Source organism: Furipterus horrens, unplaced genomic scaffold (assembly GCF_987537825.1).
Source record: "Furipterus horrens unplaced genomic scaffold, mFurHor1.1.pri manual_scaffold_2, whole genome shotgun sequence".
In the NCBI taxonomy this organism is placed as follows: Eukaryota; Metazoa; Chordata; class Mammalia; order Chiroptera; family Furipteridae; genus Furipterus; species Furipterus horrens.
Window position 1 is genome coordinate 762,541 of NW_028327172.1, and position 6,000 is coordinate 768,540.

A 6,000-nucleotide genomic window follows, 5' to 3' on the forward strand; every position below is an offset into this window, starting at 1 on the left:
GGGCCCACCCTGCACAGAGGTCACGTCTTCCGGAATTAGCTCATAAGTGCAATGTAACCACCATCAAGACCTGGGGACACCGTTTCACGAGTCAGATGAGCCGACGTCCACCAGCCCCTGTGGGCCGTTTGGAACCAGCTTCCTGTCGTCTCTGCAGTGCGGACGGGAGCGGCTTTGGCAGAGGCTCCCGCCGGGACTTGTCACAGGCACGTGTTGATGTGAGGGGAGGGCCTCCACGTTGCTCCCCTCAGGTGTGAGCTGCTACCAAGGTCGTCACAGTTGGGACTGCGTGCCATCGACATCCAAGCGGCGGTCCTGGCCCCGCCGCCCCCCGGGGCACAGCCACCCCACTCTGAATAGGCAGAAAGAAAGCTAGGACTGGGCCATGACTTTTCTGTCCCCTTCAGCCCTGGTTTGAATCGGTGACGGGCCCAGCAGAAGGGCCACCTGGTCTGAGTTAGGGGCTCCTGGCTGTCGGTGAGGTGGGTGAGCCTCTGGAACAAGTCTGCGTCCTTGCCACGCCTGCAGGGATGAAAGGCGCGGGTCGGGCCGTTTGCCGGTCTTCCTGTGACAGGCGGCCCCCCAAAGCACAGGCCCTGAGGGTCTGGGCAGAGCCCTTCCTGGTGGGGACAGCTCCCAGTCCCTGGGCCGCCCCAGGGCCACCCAGCCTCCTCCCCCTTCCTATTGGAACTCAGATGCAGGACCTTCCGTTTGATGGGTGATCTGTGACTGTCCCCAGGCAGCACACAAAGGCCCCGAGTCCTTGAGGCCCCACCTGCTCCATCAGGCCTGACGCTCGCGGAGACTGACCAGCGGCCACCATGGGGACAGGCTGAGTGCCCCGGCTTCTGTGCCTCTGAGGCCAGGGCTATGGGCTCCCCCCAAACACACGCACACGCGCACACGTGCACACACACGCAGGCCTGTGGGGCGGCTGGGGCCTGGCAGTGACCGTGGGAACTGACTGGACGCCGGCTGGGTGGCCTCTCAGGTGGAGCCCCGTGGCTGCCGTCTGGGGGTGGGGCTTTGGGACCACTGCCCCTGGGGCGAGTCTGCCTGTGTCCCACTGGCCTTCTAGAGCCTTCTGGTGGCGCTGCCCCCACCACCACCACCTCGGCCCTTCGCCCAGGGTCCTCTTGGCTGTCCCTCGCCTGCCCCAACCCCCGGGCCCTCCACCCACGGCCGTCCTGGGATGCCTGATGCACAGATTTGCTTCCCTCCCCGAGCGGAGCCTGACTGAGGCCTTGCCCCGCTGGTTGGTGCAAATGTCCCCCGGCCACACCCGTCACACCCCTGTCCTGGCTGCCCGCCCTCGCTTACACTCTCCCGCCGCCAGGGTCCCCCTTTCCTCCCTCTGGTGCTCACGCTGGTCTGGGTTCGGCTGAAGGAAAACAAGGAAGGCGGGGATGCCAGCCAAGCGCTGGGGTGCCCGCCACGCTGAGCGTGACGCAAAGGACGTTCCCGCCCTCCCGGGCATGCGAGGAGGGGGCGGCCGCACAGCTGAGCCTCGTCACGCTCACAGAAGTGCGGAATCACGCCGGAAACTGAGCGGTTCGGAACCCGCAGACCGGAGGTCACACAGGTGGGGACCCCTCAGTGCCACTGAGCTGTGCGCCCAAAATACCAGAGGCGGTCAACTCCATGCTGTGTACAGTTTGCCGCGAGGTTTAAGGTACATTCACCGGGACCGAACGCTCGCCGTGGCCGTGATTCTGTGCCCGCCGATGGTGTTTCAGCCAGACCTCCGGGAGGTAAAACCGATGAAAACGCTGAGGGCCTTGTTGCTTGTAAAGGGATCAGCCACGCCGTTGGAGCTCCTTCACGTGCGGCTCAGGAGTAGGTGGGCACGGGGCCCCCCTCCACCGCGGTGAGGGGCGTGAGGTCACCACATTCACAAAAGCACCTTCCCTGAAAAATCTTTGCGCACCACGGTTTGGGAATATTTTCGCCGTCTAAGGAAGGGAGATGATCTAAATGGAGATGCAGACTAACTGCTACTTGTCATTGGGAGTCTTAACCAGTAAAACAAGAACAAATGAATAGCTATAGAGATTCAAATCCCGTGATACATAGACTAGTTCCCCGATACGATGCCACCGGAGCACCCCCCCTTTCCCCATGTCCATACGACGTTCCGAGAAACACCGGGTTGGGTCCGAGCAGCAACGCACATTAAAAAGGGTGGGCATCACACAGGTGTGTCTTTTAGAAAGTAGCCTGGCAGCCCCCAGGGGTTGGGAACTCAGGAAATGCATGTGGTCCTGGGGCCTGAGATGGGGTCGGCCCATACCCACCTGCCTTACCTTCGGACTGCGTGGGGTCCTTGCTCAACAGCCTGCGGGAACCCCCATCCCGCACCCCTCCATGGCAGGCCTGCATTCTGTGTCTCCCTGCCACCCAGCCACCCAGCCACCCAGTGACCGCCCCCTCCCGCCAGCCCAGCCTCAGGTGTTCCCACATGAGCCTTGCAGGTGAGTGTCACAGGTGAGCCTCACAGCCTCGCCTCCATGGGTCTCTCCTCAAGCTGTGATGGGCAGCCATTCCTGCCCAGCAGGCCCTGTGCCCACCAGGGGATCGGGTCTGCCCAGTGCCCAGCTGGGCAGCTCTGCCATGGAGGGGTGAGGTGGGGTGTAGCCCAAGGAACCCCATACAAGCTGTGCTGGCCTCACTCTCTGCAATTGGGGCGCCCCTGCCTCTCAGGTGTGCCTGATCACCGGGTCCGTCCACAGAGCAGGCCCAGGAAGGGGGCACTGCCAAGACCCTCATGCAGTCCTGCCTGACTAACGACACCCTCTGGTTGTCGCTGTGACTCTTCGCCTGGTGGTCTTGTGGCAGGTGGTTGCCAGCCATCGATGCTGCCACCACTTTGATAGTTTCCTGCATGGTGGTGCCATTCTGGCTGTTGTAACAAAAATAGTTACGGCGACACTTGAAGGAACACTGTCATCCACCAGGGACAGTGAGTTCGGTTACAGGCCACAGCAGGAAACTGAAACATGAAATGAGGTTGGGAAGCAGAGATGGAGCAGGCTGGTTCCCACGCTGCCCACAGCCCCGCTCAGGGCCCCTGTGCCCTCCCAGCGGCGGGAGCCACGGGGCCACAGAGCCAGGGGCGCAGAGCATGATGACTGCTGCGTGGTGTCCACGCTGCCCAGCGGGGCACAGGGCGGGAGGAAGACCACAGGGCTGAGGGGTCTTCAGCTACCATCCCGTGGCCACCACTCCTGAATGGGGCACGGAGAGCTGAGGAGCAGCCGTCGCGGGAGGGAGGACAGGTAGCCCCCGGAGCCCCCCTGGGGCCCAGCGAGGCCACCTCCGCTGCCCCGGTGTGCCTGCGACTGCTGTCCCGGGTTGCCCTCTGTCCTGGGATCAGCCGCTGGCAGCCCAGCCCCCTGGACCAGGGCCCCCACCCCTACAGCCACGCCCCGAGGCCTCTGTCTGCAGAGATGCGTGCACCCGAGAAAGCGGTGTTCGGCTTTCACACAGTCTCCCACGGTGGCAGCCAGCCACTCCGGCCTCACTGTCAGGTGAGTGGCGAGAAGGCCCCGGCCCAACCCCGGCCTGACTCCGCCAGGGGCTCTCGCTGCTGAGCTGCTTCCAGAAAGTGCCGGGCCTGGTGCTCAGGCCTCTGCTGGGGCTCGGGGAGTGAGCAGGGCCCCGCGGTGTGGCTCCTTCCCAGAGGGGCTGGGGACCCAGGGGGCACAGGACCCTCAGGCGGCACAGCACTGAAGTACTTCCAGTGAGCATGCGTGTGAGCACGTGAGCATGCATGCCAGCACACGCGAGCATGTGAGTGCATGTGTGTGAGCATGTGCATGTGAGTGCATGTGTGAGCATGTGTGTGTGGTGCCTTGTGTGCACGTGTGAGCGTGCATGAGAGTACTGCAAGCAGGTGGGTGCATGTGACCACGTGGTAATGTGCACAAACATGTGCGAGTGCATGTGAGCACGTGTGAGCATGTGAGTGTGTGTGTACATGTGTGAGCGTGTGTACGCATAGCGGTGTGTGAGTGCAGTGAGTACGTGAGAGTGCAAGTGAGCGTGTGTGGGTGCATGTGTGTGTGAACACGTGGGAGTGCTGTAAGCGCTGTGAGCGTGTGTGAGCACAGGTAAGCACGTGAACATGCTATGAGCATGTGTGATCAGGCATGTGCACGTGTGAGGACATGATAGGTGGAGCCCACACGAGGCGCACCAGGTAGCAGGGATCACCACGCACAGCCTCCCACACTCACACGGGGCTCGGGAAACCCGTCATTTCCAGGCCAAGCGGTCGGTCACAATGTGGAAGGGATCCCCTCAAACCCCTTAGTAAACTCAAATATCAGGGGGAACACTAACACTGCAGAAGCGCCAGCCTACCAGCTACCCACGTGTGGCAAATTCCGGAGCTACGGGCTCAAGCCGCTGAGCCACATTACCTTTAATTATTAACGCTCAGCGCCATGATTAGACTGTTTCTCCCGCTCACGTGAGCACAGCTCGCATCCTGCTCCGCGGGGACATGTGTCCCGGTTCTGGGCACGTGGGGATGTTTGATGTGCTTCTCCTAGCTCCCAAACACAAATAGCAGTGATAATAAAAACCAAATTGAAAACATAAATAAACGGTCTCATTACGAGGCGGGAGGGGTGGCAGGGCGGCCGTGCCTGCGCCGGCTCTCAGGGTCTCAGGGGCCATATGTCACAGACGAGTCAGCACAAAGGCAGCGCACGGAGCCACGGGGCCAGTGCAGCCCCAGCGCACGGGCCTGGCGTCCTTCCTGCTGCTGCCCGTCGTCCTCAGATGGGGCGGCCCCGCGCCGGGGGTTCTGTGCTCCGGGCTCAGCAGGGCACTCTGCCACATGCCAGCCAGGCCAGCGACAGTGCTGCTGCGAACCACGGGAAACCCGCTGCCGCCAAAGAGAAGCAGGCGGAGGACTCGGGGGAGTGACTCGAGAAAGAGAAATGAGACGGTGGGCACACCCGTGACACACAGGCGCTCAGCCGCACCATCCGCGGGCGGCGCCCGAAAGCAGCGTCCTGTGTATGAGAGTCGCCACGTGCCGACCATGAGCCAGCGCCGCGGGGGCGCTCATGGCGGTCCGGTCACAGGAGTGATGGTGGAGCAGGACCAGACGAGCTGTCAGGTCACAGGACTGTCAGAGAGCGCGTGGCGGCGCGGGACAGAGGGCCCGTGAAGCCAGGTGCCCCATGCCCTCCAGGGCCCTGCGTGGGGAACTTGACCGCAGGACAGTGATCACAGAGGCGCGAGAATGTGCGAGTCCAGACAGACAGAAGCAAGCGCCCTGCTCGTGGGGGGCGGGGCATTACGCTGCCTTACACAGTGTGAGGGTCAGTGTAGGGGTCGGCCTGAGTGGCCACGGGGGCCCAGACCCTTGGTCAGACGTCACCCTGGGTGTGCAGTGCGGTTCTGGGTGAGTGGGGGGGAGGGGGTAGGGCTGAGCGAAGCCAGCGTGCGGATGGGCCTCGTCTGATCAGCCAAGGGCCTGGGTGGACGCGCAGGCAGGTGTCTCCTGAGCCCCAGGGAGCGCCCGGGCCTGGCCGCTGAGCTGGGACGTGGTCCTGTCCTGCCGTCAGGCGGGTTCCGCCCCGGCCGCTCCGGGTCCCAGCCTGCTGACCGCACACCCTGGGGCTGCCAGCCCCACAGTCGCGTGATCCAGTTCCTTCTAGTAAGTGCCTCTCTCTTTCTTCTCTTTCTGTGTATCGGAAGGGTTGTTTCTCCGGAGAAGCCTGGTTACGTGCATGGTCCCGGAAGCCTGCCCCCGCCCCGGCCTGGAAGACGGTACCGTGAGCGCACCGAGGGCCAGCAGAGACGGTCGCTGGGGCACCTGCTGGGTGGCAGGCGGCCCGGCCCTGGGGGTGCCCCCCACCCCCAGCACAGCGCCCGCCCCGGGGGCTGACTTCCGGGCGGACATCAAACACACATCAGGAGGTGCCTGCTGCAGATGAAAGGAAAGGCAGAGCCAGGTGAGCGGGGCGGGGCAGGCGGCCACTCTCG